The 15,033-nt window shown below is 42.1% G+C and overlaps 1 protein-coding gene across 1 annotated transcript in view; it reads left to right on the plus strand.

Moving 5' to 3' along the window:
• The window catches only part of enah (ENAH actin regulator), a 72,913-nt gene that overhangs the window by 20,105 nt on the left and 37,775 nt on the right, over positions 1-15,033 (plus strand).

The raw sequence follows: 15,033 nt of genomic DNA on the forward strand, positions 1-15,033 counted from the left end.
CCTCTCATCTCACTCCTCTCCTTTATTGTCCTCCTCTCTCCTCTCATCCCCTCTTCTACTCACCTCTCCACCCCTGTCATCTTTTCTCCTCTCCACTCCTCCTCTATTTCCTCTCTTCTCTTCTTTCCTCCTCTCCTCCCCTCTACTTGCCTCTCTTACCTAACTTCTCCTCTCCTCCCCTCTCCTCTCTTACCTAACCTTCTCCTCTCCTCTCTTACCTAACCTTCTCCTCTCCTCTCTTACCTAACCTTCTCCTCTCCTGTTTCTTCTCCTCTCCTACTTATTGTGCCCTCCCCTCCTCTCTCCCTAAGCCATGCCTAATCTCCCCCACTAATTAACCTGATAGTGATGCGGCTCGTTATGCTAATGAGCTGTGAGGTGTGTGCGGTGTGTTTGTGTGTCTGAGGACAAGAGACGGCGGAGTATCAGAGAGACAGAACGAGTGGAGTGACAGAGAGACATTCAAAGACAACGTTGACCACTTGAAAGCAAAATGTAGCTCACTGGATAAGTTGTTATTACCGTTTGCAAAGATGTAATGCATTGTTGTTTTTAACTGAAGGGAAACAACAATAGTAACATTCTACTTTTTGGAATTCAGGTACATTTTATATACGTAAAAATATTCATCGTCTACTGGCGGTCCCCGGGGGCTTTTGAGACCTGGGGATAAGGGCAGGTGCATGGGATCTGTCAGATCTGTACAAAGCATCGAAACTAAAGATACATCACCGACAGTATAATAACATCTAAAACCCATGATTCACTCTCACTCAGCGACATGAAAAATACTTTCAAAAAGCTAATGTATAGAAATACAAAAACAGTACACAGAGCGTCCTGCCGGGCCTTAGCCCAACCTAGTGGAAGAGTCACACCACAGAAGTAAATAAGAAAAACACAGACAGACTGGGTCTATCCCTTGGCGAGTTCCAGGCAAACCAAATCACCCAGGATTCGTAATGTCTCCCCCTGGGCTCTTCAAAAATGTCTGACACCGTGGGCAAAGCCGGCGAATGAGCAGGTATCTCCTCTAAACGCAGGGGACGTCTGTCAGGCATGGGGGTCCTTTGTTGCGGCCCAGACCACCTCCGATGTATCCAATGGTGATTGAGTGATGAGTCAATTCACTTTGTGGAGTCGCTGGCAAATATCTGCTCTTACATGCTCAACGTATGTTTGTCAGTACATTTATTTCTAAGAACATCCCAATAATTAATTCTGATAAATATAATAAAACTATACATTAGCCAAAAATAAATAAGCTGTACTATTCCTCTGTAGCAGCTGGTGTAAAAATATCTGTCCCTGTCACAACTTCACCGGTGTATTTTAATGGATGCTATGGTTCCTATGGAGTGTGACCTGAATGTGTAGGGACAGATCCACATCCCCATACTATCCCAGTCCCCCCCACTCCTCTTATTTCCTCTCTCACCCCCATCTTCTTTGGCGGCGCGGTGTTCTGCTTACAGAAGCCAGAGGAAGGCGACAGGTTTCCACTTTTCACCTCGCTGTTTTCGCTACTGTATTTCTGTCCCGACAGCTGCTCTTCCCTGCGGCGCCGGCTCCAGTCGCAGTCATCCGTGGGACCCGACACGCCCTCCCCCCCAACCATCACTCACTCCCGCCACATGGCAGAGCCTCGGTATCAGATCGCCCATGTGACGTGGGCGGCGATACGCGGCCGACGATGCACCGGAACCTTATTTTGTGATCCTTTTAACACCTCGGCTGCCTGGCCCAATGCCAACGTCCTTACCAGATTACATTAGCATGTTCCATGTAAGGAATATTGGGAAGGAAAAAGACGCCGTCTGTTTGTGGTTCTCCCACTTGCACATGAACCAGTTTTGATCTAAGACCTATGAGTATATATAATAAAGCTGCTATCGGGGCTTTTGCTTCAGGGTAGCAGTTCTTATTAGAGACCTGATCCAGGCAGAAGTTCACACCCCACAGGACCGGTTCAATAATCGATGGAGTCGTAATTTGTCGGGCACCGATCCGCAGACAGAGAGGACAGTTAGTAAGACAAACTGCTCAGTAATGGCAGATGGTCTTTAAAGCCAGATGTTTCCACGGAGCATCATTTCTGCAGCTCCTTTACAGTGAGAAGCATCTTAACCTTTAGAAGGATGATTTATGTTGTGCTGCTGGCGTGTTCTTTTCTCTCATCCCCAGAGCACTAAGGTAGAGAAGAAAGTGTGGCAATGAGAAGAGATATCAATCTCAATAATATCTCTGTCCTTTTCCTTTTCCTGTCTGACAGAATGTGCAGTGCAAGTTATTACGAACGTCACTTTTATGATGTTTCATTAAGAGCACCGTTCTTTCCTCCTCGTCTCCACACCATACTCTCGAGACGAGAATCTCTTCAATTGCAATTTTTACTGTCGCGGTTAACAAGCTTTTTAACACAGTTTCTTTTTTTTATTGAGATTTCTTCTTCATAGTATAAATTTTTTTTTTAAAGGTGGACTCCATCTGCATCTTTTCAAAAGGAAACAACTATTCAGTTGTCAGCTAAAAAAGAAGTGACTAGGTTAGCAAATTAAGCTAATCAATATGGTTATGAACTATGCCAACAATAGTGCTATCAGCGTCAGTTTGCAAAGAACTGGAGGAGTTAGTTTGGACTTGTTGGAAAAGGGGTGTACGTAAACTCCAATTTATTATTTTATAATAATTTTAACCACCCGAAAAAAAAAACCCATAAAAAATAAAATCAGTTCACTATTATTATTATTATAAATATTATTACTATTATCATGAGAACATTATTATTTTTGAATATTATTATTTTTGAATATTATTATTTTTGAATATTATTATATTATAATGTTGGTGTATTATTATTATTATTATTATTATTATTATTTACTACAATTTTTTAAATATTTTCACCACTTTACCTCGCCATCAAACAGGCCTTTCCGAGAGCTTCAGTCATTTTTTCGCTCTCTTAAAGCCTACAGTCTCCATTCACAAAAACATTTTACCATCATTTTACCTCACAGAACTAGTAGCTGGAAACATTTTTAGAAGTGCTTCGAGGCGAAAAAAGCATTTTGACGCTGAGACTTACCAAAGTAGACCAAAATGCAAATGTTGGGATATGAATACATTAGGAACGCCACTGGGAAGCTACAGAATGATATAAATGTGTGTGTGTGTGTGTGTGTGTGTGTGTGAATGATATAAATGTGTGTGTGTGTGTGCTCATCTGAGGCATGAAGGAATGTGTGAGTAAGCTTTTGAACAAAGCACAGAATAGTTTCCATCTTAGCGAAGTGATGTGGTGACTGTTGACATGTGGAAAGTGTGTGTGTGCCTCTATTAGGGTTCCTTGAATCATGACACACACTCCCAGCTTTGAGTTCTTTGTGTCTGTATACAGTACACACACACACACACACACACACACACACACACACACACACACACACACACACACGCCGGTTTCATCAGCTGGCCTTACATCAGTGAAGCCAGCTTCATCTTCACTTGAGTCAGTCAGAGTCAGAAGGAAAAGTCTCTCCCTTCTGACTCTGGGTTAAAAGTGACGTTGTTTCTGAACAGCGAGTGCTGATCCAGTCTGACACACACACACACACACACACACACACACACACACACACACACACACACACACACACACACACACACACACACACACACACACACACACACACACACACACACACTCTGTGTTTATCCGTGTTTCTCTTTTCTCCTAAAAAGGCTAAAGTAGAGCGGGATGGAGGGCCGGGGATCAGGAGAGGGAGGGACGGGTCACAGGCCGCCGGGCGTCTGTCTGTGTTGTGGTCTGGCCCATAAATCCTCTCTTGGCAGGTCCGGTTTGGACGGGGGGGGTGGGGGTGGGGGGGGGGGAGCAAAAACTGATGGATGGATTTGTGTATAAATGTGATTCTCTTAAAGGAAACCAGTTGGAATGGAAGAAAAACAACGCTGTCCTGGTCTGACCCGTGTCGACGTCGGAGCATTGGATGTGTGTAATTGGCAGCAGCTGCTTATAAAGGTGCTGTGTGTTGAAAAGGCTGCATGTGAGCAGCAGCATGATTGACTCATCTATCAGTGGGGATGGATGCAGGGCAGCACCCCTGCAACTCCAGATTCACACACTTTGTTTTGTTATTAAGTCATTCATTTTCTTTTAATTAGTGGATCAATTGTTTCGTCTATAACATTTCAGATAATGGAGATTATTTTTGTCCGACAAAGAGTCCACAATTTCCTTAATTTACAGTTTTACAAAACAGAGAAACCAACCAACCAGAGAATATATGTATATATATTTTAGATTATTGCAGTATTGCATGCAAAGTGATTAATGGTCTCCTCTGATGGTTTTTGTGATTAGCTATCAGAAAGATTGGGCTCTTATTAGAGCAAATTATTGTTTGTTCAAAATCAGATCTTAATATATAAAGAATATGATTCCTAAGTGAGATAGCAACCCAGTGACACCTTAAGAAATAGCATCTGAAAACCAAACTGAAGGAAGTTACCATTCCCTCTCATTTTAACTGCAGCAGGGGTCCGACAGTCTGCCCCGCTCAGTCCTGGTTCTGGTTCTGGTTCTGGTTCTGCCGTGCCTCCCTTCCTTCCAGCGGGTCCAGCAATACAGCCTGGGTCTCCAGCAGTGTGTTGTCAGTGTTGGCTCCCAGCGGGGGGGAGCAAGGTGAAGCTCTGCTCCTGGGCGGAGGAGGAGACACTGCTGCTAGGCTCAAAGCTCTTAAAGCTTCTGACTGCAGGTCAAAGCTGGGTCCGAGTTTGTCCACGCTGGGCTTGAGGAGTTTCTGCCGAACCCACGTGATTTCGTCTGATGATGCCAGAATACGACCCGGTGGCACAGATGACCAGCATTCAGAGTAGAAATATAGATATAAACAACCATCTCACTTATGTAGGTCAAATAGAGGAATCAGTATTCAAATGAGACTGTTTTCAAAAGTTCCTGGCAGTAACTTTAAGTCCCGAATACCAACTTTAGTGTTTTTGGCAAAAGAAATAAAGAAAGCTTTGAAGATGTCAATGCTTTAAAATAAACCAGTATTTAACGATGAGTAGAAAGCAGACTAGGGCCAGCGGTGGACTCATGTGTCAGCAGCATTTTTCAGACTCGGCAGCAGCTTGTCTCCACGGAGACACGTGAAAAAGTGTTCATTTATTTTCAGTCTTTACGGCCCCCCTGGCAACAGTCGGCCATGTGGGGGCTTTGCGGAGAGGAGGGGTTTGAAACCCGAGTGAGGTGGAGAACACACAGAGGGACACTTCATCCCCGTCCCATAGTAACAGCCTACGTCCTCCCCGGGCCGGGACCAGTTTGTTTTTGCAGGTCGGAGGGGGTGAAAGCATGGTGTAAACATTCAAGGGTACAGCGACCCCTTCCCCTCCTCCGACAGTGTACCACATCAGTCTGGCATGTGTTTGTGCTCATGGGATCGTGACAGTGCGTGACCCCCCCCTCTGTCCACCTGCCCAGCTTTTTGGTTGTCTTGATGAGCTCATGGTCTCTGGCAGCAGACCCCCCGTCCCCTGGGTTGGCAGAGTGGCAGACTAAAACTCTGCAACACAGCTGGACAGCAGCAGAGAGAGACTGAGACGTTGGAAGAGGAAGAGACAGAGATGCTGGTTCAGGAGAAAGGCTTGGACGGAAAGAGAAAAGCAGGTAGAGAATAGGAAAGAGCAAGTGGAAAAAGTCAGGGAGAGGAAAAAAAGGACAGGTCAGAGGTCACCAGCTTTGTGTATTTTTTCTGACTGCTGCTGCTGCTGGAGGCTTTGGTAAACCCAGGACCCCTCTGAGGCCCCATCACCGAGGTATCCGCAGACATGCCCGCTGCAGCGAGAGTTCAGCGATTCCCCCGGGATCAACAGATGATCAGCCGGGCTCAAATCACCCTCCGGAGTGAGTAGGACAGGACGGGTCGCTTGGATTGTGTGTGAATGTTGTTTGGCTGAAGAAAAAAAACAGCTGCTGAAACAAGTAGTCTATGAATCAGTCTGGAGACATTTATGAACATTCTCTGGTTCCTGGTACTTTCTGTAAATGTGAGGATCTTTTATTTCATTTCTAAATGGAATCTTTCTCCGAAAAATAAGCGGTTGGGAAAAACTATTTGCCTTCTTTGTCCTATTTTCTGACATTTCTATAAACTACACGGAAAATCTGCTAGGAAATGCTGTGTTTTGACATATATTAATAATTAATGGTAATCACATGTGTTTATCGCGCTTCCTTATCAATCAATAACCTTTACGTGCCTCTGTAATATATCGCACAGAGTATTTATTTATCACGCTTATTGTTGATAAAACACATTTTTGCATCACGTCCATGTCACATGACCTCCCCCAATAACACCGAAGTAAAAGATCCAAATTTAATATATGGTCATAAAGTTAGGTAACGTCAGGTTAAGCCGCATATAAAGTGTACTGATTTTAGACTGTATATAAGAAGTGGACGTAGTCATAGTAACGTCACCCTTTGGTTTGTGGACTGCTGTTTTGAAGCTTTGAGTTTGGCGATTTTGCCGTCATCATCTTGGATTACGGCCGTCACCATGTTGTTTTTTTTGGCAACCAATTAACAAAAGTTACCATATTTTGAATACAGAGGCCTGACGTAGAGACACCATGGCAGCAACCTGTCAATCACAGTAAGCCCGCCCTAAAGCATATCCTGTTTTATGGTCTGTTTGACTCTAAATGGACCATCATTTACTAAATGAACATCATGCTGTATTGAAGAAGACTTGAAACTAGAGATTGAGACCATAAACTCATGTTTACAATGTTTACTGAGGGAATAAATCAAGAGAGAAGTAGGGTCATTTTCTCATCGACTTCTATACAATCTGACTTCTTTTTTTGCAATTAGATGAGTCACCCCCTGCTGGTCAGCAGAGAGAATGCAGGTTTTAAGATACTTCCTCATCAGCTTCACTTGGCAGAACCGGAGGTTGCCACCGAATGCTGTGCTGATTATCCTTTCTGGTTTACACAATTCAGACCACGATCAGGATTTGAAAACGATTTGATGACTGAGGTGGGAGGCTAGAACCGTCTCCAACAATCTGATTCACTGAATGGGTTTTTGTGCCTTTACTGATACCAAATAATTTATTCTATTGGAATTGAACGTGACTACCGACTTTTAATGTTTAACACTTAAACATAGTTACTAGAATGATGGTGCATGCTTTGCTAGTAGCTGATGACTGAACCTACAATGAGGTTTACAGATTTGAATTGAGATCAGTAACCAAACAGTCTGTAAGGTTTCTGACTTGGAATCAGTAGGGAAAAGGTAGAACGAGGTCATCCTTACTCAGTGTCATGCAGTTCAATGAAATACACCACATGAATGTATTGCACCGCTGCTGTCTTGTACCAGTAATTAAGTGTGTGAAATATCCATGAGTGTGTGTGTAGAAACGTTTAACAGTACTATCCCACGAGCCTCACACACACTTCAGCCGGCAGCGAGGCTTCCCCCCGATTGGCCACGGAGCCGCCATATGATTGTATTGGTCAAGCTGCGCTGTAGTTATCATGTAGCAACAGTGTATGAAGGCTGGGGGGGGGAGTGTTATGACTTATAACACTAACCCTATCATACAGCAATACTTCATAATTGCTTCACACTTTTTTTGTTGTTGCTAGGATTATAATGTATTATATTTCCCATAGTTGTAATACATTATAATCATTTTAAAATGTATTATAATCACATACATTAAAATGCATTAGAACAGCATTTTAATGTATTTATACACCTATGGGGTCATTGTTGGCTTTAACTCTAATGCATTCAAACCATGATAATAAAACAATATACGAGGAGTATAATGTATTACATCCATGGGAATTAGAATACTATGATCGTGGCAAAAATATATTATTAGTGAGTGGCCAGCAATTACGACGTATTAGGATATTTGACCTTAACAGTCATTATTAAATGCTTTGTAATGTGATATGATTATTGTTGTAAATTTTTTAAGAAAAATGTAAATACACAGTGCTATAAGCAGATCATAAGAGTATGTTCATAATGCATTACAGACATGAGCGTAGTAGAATTTGTTACACAAGACACAGTGGGACATTTTACACTTTAAAAATGCACTTGTCAGTGCCCTCTGGTGGACAAACCATGTAATGGAGGCTCTGTTTTACCTCATATTTTGGCTTTTCTGTCCTGCATCTCCTTTGTTCCTCATCTGACGACCCTCAGTTGTGAGTTAAGGCAGTAGTTGTCTGTATTTCAAATCAAGGTATATTCGACACGGACACTCTTTTGTGCCTCGCCTCAGAATCAGCTATCAAATAGAAAACAATTGAATGAAAATAAAGCAAAAAGTTTTACAAAAGAAACAATGAAACAATTGTGTGCTTCAGAGAACTGAAACAGTAATAGCAAGTAACCGACACTGTAAGATGGCCAAATCCCAGCCTTTTGTCATTTTCCGCCCATAAAACTCCATAGAACCCCATAGAACCCCAATACCCAAACCAACATTCCTACATGCATGTCATGCCACTGACCATAATTGCGTATTTGATGAGATCTCTACAAGTTTGAGGCAGAAAAAAAAAAAATGCTCTGACGGATAAAAAATGCTTCCAGCTCTGATGATGAATCACAAACTACTGGCACACTCGTTCCTCTCCATCTGAACTGATCTGCTTGTAATTCAGCGTTGACAAAAACGGGCCCTTTTCACGATTTATGGAGCATTTGTGACCGATCACATTTTCACCAGAGCAGCTGACGGGGCAGATTTTTGCACAGCTTCCCTCCTCATTTCCTCCCCAGTTCATCACGCTCTCCTCTCTGTCTTTAGTGTTTGTTTACAACGAGGAATGCATGTAGAGAGAGAGATAGATGGTGGGAAATCTGTCTGTTGTTGTGTGTCTCACTCGCTCCAGTTCAAAGGACTCGATCCCGTTTTTGTCGCTATCAGCCCGGCGAGCTGGTGGTGAGTCATGAGGTGATATATAATTCATGTCGGTATTGGTTTTTGTCTGCTCATGGGTGAGTTGCGGCTTCACATCCCGGCCAGCCTCAAGAATCCAGCGATGAGGAGGAAGAATATATAACTCCTATAGTATATGATTTATAAAATGACAGTGCTTTATGAAATACCTTGGGGGAATCTATATGTGTTTCTTGCTTGAAAATATTCTCAGATTTAAAACATGGTGAGCATTATTTTTTGGCCTGTCAGTAACAGTGTTCCATTGAAGACATGCATCTTGAAAATGGTAGCTATCACAAGCTTCCTTCTTTATTTTATGTTAATGTGGCTCTAATGAAAGTGGCTCCTTTCCTCAACACCTGACAGTTATTATGGGCCCAAGTGACTCGTAGTAAAATGCTAAAAAATCTTTTTTTGATTTTTGAGTTCTTAGGTTATTTACATATTTTAGTATATTGTCCCTCCATGCTTAAGGTGAGACACTACAAGTGAAGAAATGTCACCAATAGATATCTCCCAAAAACTTCCCCAGTAACATTGAGACAAATATTACAAGTTTTCAGAAATTTTTGAATATGCATATATTTTGGATATGAATATTAAATATGTGCTTATTTTGATACATTTTTGGAACATGTATCCAAACAGTGGTTAAAGCCAGATTTTTTTTTAGTAACAAAAATGTTGTAAAGGTTAGGCTATGACTGATATATGAACAAACCCCTCAGTAAAAACCTTTAGATTATATTTAGGAAACATACGTGAAGGTTTAGTACTACTGAAGTGGAGTTTTCTGGCATTCAGAGACATGTATTGTAAAATGACATACGTGCAATGCTTTTGCTGGTAGCTAGACACTACATGCAGTTCTCTCTGGAGCCCTTTTTTAAGTAGCTCTTGGCTCTTGTGCTTCCTTCTGACTAACTTTACGACTGCTGTGGTCGGCTCACGGTGGAGTGGTTTGCAAATAATAGCCTAAATGATGCTTATTGCAACATTGCTTGTTGCTTATTGCAACATTTAGGAGATGAGAAACCTGTCAGCCATTTTGATGTTGCTCAACGATGTTGTTTTGGAAGGCCTTGGGAGAGCTTTTCACAGTTTTTTTTTTTATTGGAGCAGGCTGGTCTCAGTAATAGTGCAGTAATTCGTAGCTCTCACGCAAATTATTTTGTATGTTATCCACATAATCATCAACAAGGAAGTATAAAAACTGCAAAGGCCAACACAGGAAGGGTGGGAGGGGCCTAACAAACGTCGATCTTTCAGCCAGAAGACCGTTTCATTGAAAGGAGAAGTCGATGTAGATTTATTTGTCACGTAACTTACTGATGTAGTTAGGCCACTTTGATGGTATTAACCCAAAGAACAATCTTTTCCTAAACTGAACTAAGTAGTTTTGTTGCCTTAACATAACTGATTTGTTTCCAGAAGTTTGCTTTGAAACAACGGTATGCATAAAAGTAGCGGAAATTGACATGTGTTTTTGGTTTCTGTAGGAAAAACACTTTTCTTAAGATATCACACAACCATTGTAAGAGGATACAATGACTGGAATGTTACAATTTCTTTATCGGAGTAGTTTTACTGAGTTAATATCAATGTTTGGTCTAAATTTCACGTGGAAAGCTGCATTGGAAATATGTTTAATGGAAAAATGTTGTCCTGTATAACAAAGATACATATGAAATCTTCATCTTTTGAAATGCTGGAACCAGCAATCCATTCAAAAAATAGTTGTAGGTCAAGGACCCACTTGTTTATCCCAGGTCCGTGTACGCTGACCCTAACCCACCAGTGAATACCCCAGTGTTTACCTTAACCCCCTCAAAGACGCCCAACTGGTTGCCGGGCATATCGGACGCTATAATAAGTACATGTTTGTCATGTTGTGTCACCCCGACACACGATCCCTCTCGTCTCTTCAGGATCGTCACTGCCTGTCACTGAGATGTCCGTACCCTGCTGCCCTTCTAGACATCCTGACTCCCCCCGAGACCCAAAATAATCCTCACCCGACTTGTAGGACACAGTTGAGGAGTCAAAAATAGACACAGAAACTGATCAAGACGGAGACCTTTCGATGATCAATGATGAAACTACTCCAGTGCGAATCAAACTCTTCACCCTGACCAACCGCATTCAGTGTAAGAAATGAACCGAAGAAGTTCATCACACTGAGTTGCATGAAATTCAGAAGTTCGCTCATCAATTCTTTAACTCGTGAATTTTTTAATAGGGTTCCCAGGGGCCTCGCTTCTGCAGAATTTGTGGATATTTTCTGAAATTAGTGTCCTTAAAAATAGTTTGTCAGAGCTGCATTTTTTTAAAGGGGACATATCGTGGAAAAACTCACTTCATCAGAGCTTGTGGACTTACATTTGGGTATCTGGAGTGTTTACCAACCCACAAAATGTAAAATAATAAGACCGCCCAGTCGGTTTTTTGTGGCCTGCCTTGACCACGAAAGAACATGTGATTCAACGAGCCAATCAGATGTGACTCCCATTCTTATATCACATGGGGGCTCATTAGAATAAACCACATACGGCTTGAGAATTACCTTTGCAAAGGTGAGACGTATTTTTCGCGCGAGCCAGTCAGAGTGGACAGGGCTTTTTTGACAGGAGTGGGCTCTTAAAGAGACAGGCGCTAAACCTAAGGACATTGCGTAAAACTTTGAGTCCTTGAATCACGTTAATCACGATAAACAAGACATTGAAAGTCATTAAGAAGTCCTTGAATTTAATAGCAGAGAGTCTGTATCTGTGTTTGTGTGTGTGAGCTTTGAACTCCCTTCATACTGTATTAACAGCGAAGCGTTTTTAAAGTAATGAAGTCAGGATAAGGCTAACAGAGGTGGGGGTGGGGAGATAACTATTGATTGGGGGCCAAATAGAGAATCTGAAGTTGGTCTGCAGTGTGCCAGGTAGCCCATTTTCGTTGGCCATCTAGTGTAATGGTTATTGATGGAGCGCCCTAATCAGACCTTGAAGAACCATTTCACTTTCCTCGTCTGCTGGAAACGCTGACGTCGGCAGGAAGCAGGGGATGGAGACAGAGCAGCAAAAGAGCCATTAGGAAGGCCCAATCCAAACTGTAGCTTTTCTTCTTCATACATTGTTTTAGGTCTGACTGCAGTGCACAATGATTGGTAGTCTACAGTCACAGGTCAGTTGGGCTCCTAGGTTTGGGATTGATCAAGTATATCTGGGTAGGAAATATAATACCTGGATATAAACAGGCAACAACCTCCTAAATGAGATTGTGTAGAAGTCTATGAGAAAATGACTCTACTTCTCACTTGATTTATTCCCTCAGTAAACATTGTAAACATGGGTTTATGGTCTCAATCTCTAGTTTCAATTCTTCTTCAATACAGCATGATGTTCATTTAGTAAATTATGGTCCATTTAGAGTCAAACAGACCATAAAGCAGGGGATGCTTTAGGGCGGGCTTACTGTGATTGACAGTTCACTGCCACTACTAGAGCCTTATACAAAACTACTCATCAGCAGTCCAAATATGGTAACTTCCGTTCATTGGTTGCAAAAAGCCAAGATGGCGACGGCACAATCATTGTACTGTAGTCCACAAACCAATGGTTGACATCATGATGACTACCTACACTTTTTATGCAAAGTCTGTGATCTACCCAATCATTTCACAGCTTTATCCGCGTATGGTATTTCTGATTAATGAAACATTTTTCACAATCTTTTTGGTCCACAATCATCACATTCAAGGTATCTGTGGTTCGCACAAACATGCATTGCCAACATTTTTTCCTGCTATGCAATACACAACACTATTAGGCATTGTTGTATAGGCTGATACAGTAAGATAAATTGTGTGGAATGACCATGATTCAAATCTGCAAAAATAGTTATTGGTCGCTTATTGTATAAGCGATAAATAGCATTATGCCATTTTATACATGATTGGTCTGCATTTCAAATGATACTGTTGTCTAAAACTACAAACCACAACTGTCACATTTTCTACTCTGCGGGTCTTGGAAGTTTCAGTCAGTGTAGGAGGCTCTGAAGTCAGTTGATTTTTGGTTTAGAAGGCTTGATAAATATAAGCCAAGATCTGGTGCCGGCCCGTGATCCACATATCAACCAGAGCAACATATTTCTATGGAGCAGGTGTCCTTTTCTTGTCCAGCTCAGTCTGGCCTTTAGCCAATCACATGCTGTTGCTATAGATGCTCGGACGGTGACATCATGAGCTAAATTTGATACTACTACATGAAAAATGTGTCCACCTTGTAGTCTGTGATTTTTTACCAGACAGCCTAAACTAAACTGGACACATGGACACGTGACTTTGACAGAGTGAATGTCCTTCGCATTTCGTCATTCAGCTCTGAGTGTGTAGAGTCACTAGCCTCGGAGCCACACATGCTAAAATTGCAGACACTCATCATCATGCTGAGTCTGAGCTCCACACATCATTCATACCCCCCCCCCCCCCAGCTTTTTAGTCCGTTTGTCTGTGGCGGGATGATGGATGGACGGACTGAGTAAATGCTCATCCTGCACATAAACACAAACACCTTGACCTCCTAACATGTGACGGTGTCAGCTCATCACTTACACCAACATAGACTGATGGCAGCTTTGATGACAGGAGGTTTGTCTGGCTGGGCAGAGGAGGATGACCCTGTCCTCTACTGTCTGTCCAGTCCCCCGTAATGTTAAGCCTTGACCCCCACCTCTGGCCCTACAGACAGTGACAAATGTTTCTGTACATTTTTTTGCACCAAATTTATCCCCAGAGAGGGGAAACTGTAATTATTCATAGCAGTGATGAAATGTCCGTTAGCGCTGAATTATTGGTTTTGAGTTTATTGTTGTGTATGTCTGTCTTGTTCGACTTTTGGAGAACCGAATCTATAGCCATGGTAAATGTACTGTATTTATATAACGCCATTCTGGTCTTAGCGACCACTCGAAGCTCTGTACAACACAAATATGATGTATGAGATAGCTGTGCTAAGTTTTTGTGGTACCTCTAAAGTTGCTTATGGCCTTGGCACCCCATTTGAACAGTTGTAGAGCTGCCACTGGACTGAAGAAAAGAGTCACTTGCAGACAGTAACTTTAGTTGATGTAAAGCATCACTCCGTGGAACTGTGTTTCTTTCTACAACATGTTACCTGTTCTTTGCTTCATAGACGGTAAAAAATCTGTGAAGGATATAGTATGCATGGAAACTTCCCCCTATAATGTGTGCCAAACGTGGCAAAAAAGCAGCTTTATCACTTTACTATGGGACATTTTATGACAGTAGTGCATTATGATATAGTATTATGTATACTCTCCAAACAGACGCTTAAGGTTCCCCTCTCGTGTCAGTTTGGTTGGTTGGTGTGGGACGGCGTGTCAGTTTCTCCTAGTTACATGCGTAGTGTCTTTTCAAAATAAACTTCCGCCTTCACAGGAAACTTACAGTTTCCGCTTGTTACGTGCATACAGTCTCTTTTCAAAATAAACTTCCAATGTAGGTTATTTATGCTGTAAAGCTACTAATGTTTAGGAAATAATTGTGGTTTGGGTTTAAAATAAGCATTTTTGTCCCGTTACGGCTTTTAGTAAAGTAAGGAAGACACGTCACAAAAATACATTAAAGCAAGGCAACGTTGACATGGTTCGACACAGACAGCGGTCTCCTGGATGAAAGTCCTGTGTTTGTTTGACCCACGTACCACCCCCAACCTCCCGCCCCACGCAGACTTTTCCTGCCCTTTCTACTACGTCAGTTCCTCTGAGCGTCTAATAGTAACGTTGTTGGGTTTACATTGGAGTTAGTTGAATTTGACGAGTTGGGAGTGAGAAAAGGTTGGAAAAACACATTAATTTGAATAAGATGTTGAGCCAATGCAGACAGCTCTCACTAAAAAAGTGCAAGGTCCTCCACAAAAACATATAGTTTATCTTTCGTCACATTTATGCGATCCCTAACTTTCTGCATGGCTAGAAATGTTGCTGACCCCGCCCTTTTTTGTTTAATGCT

Source organism: Anoplopoma fimbria, chromosome 18 (assembly GCF_027596085.1).
Source record: "Anoplopoma fimbria isolate UVic2021 breed Golden Eagle Sablefish chromosome 18, Afim_UVic_2022, whole genome shotgun sequence".
NCBI classification, from domain to species: Eukaryota; Metazoa; Chordata; class Actinopteri; order Perciformes; family Anoplopomatidae; genus Anoplopoma; species Anoplopoma fimbria.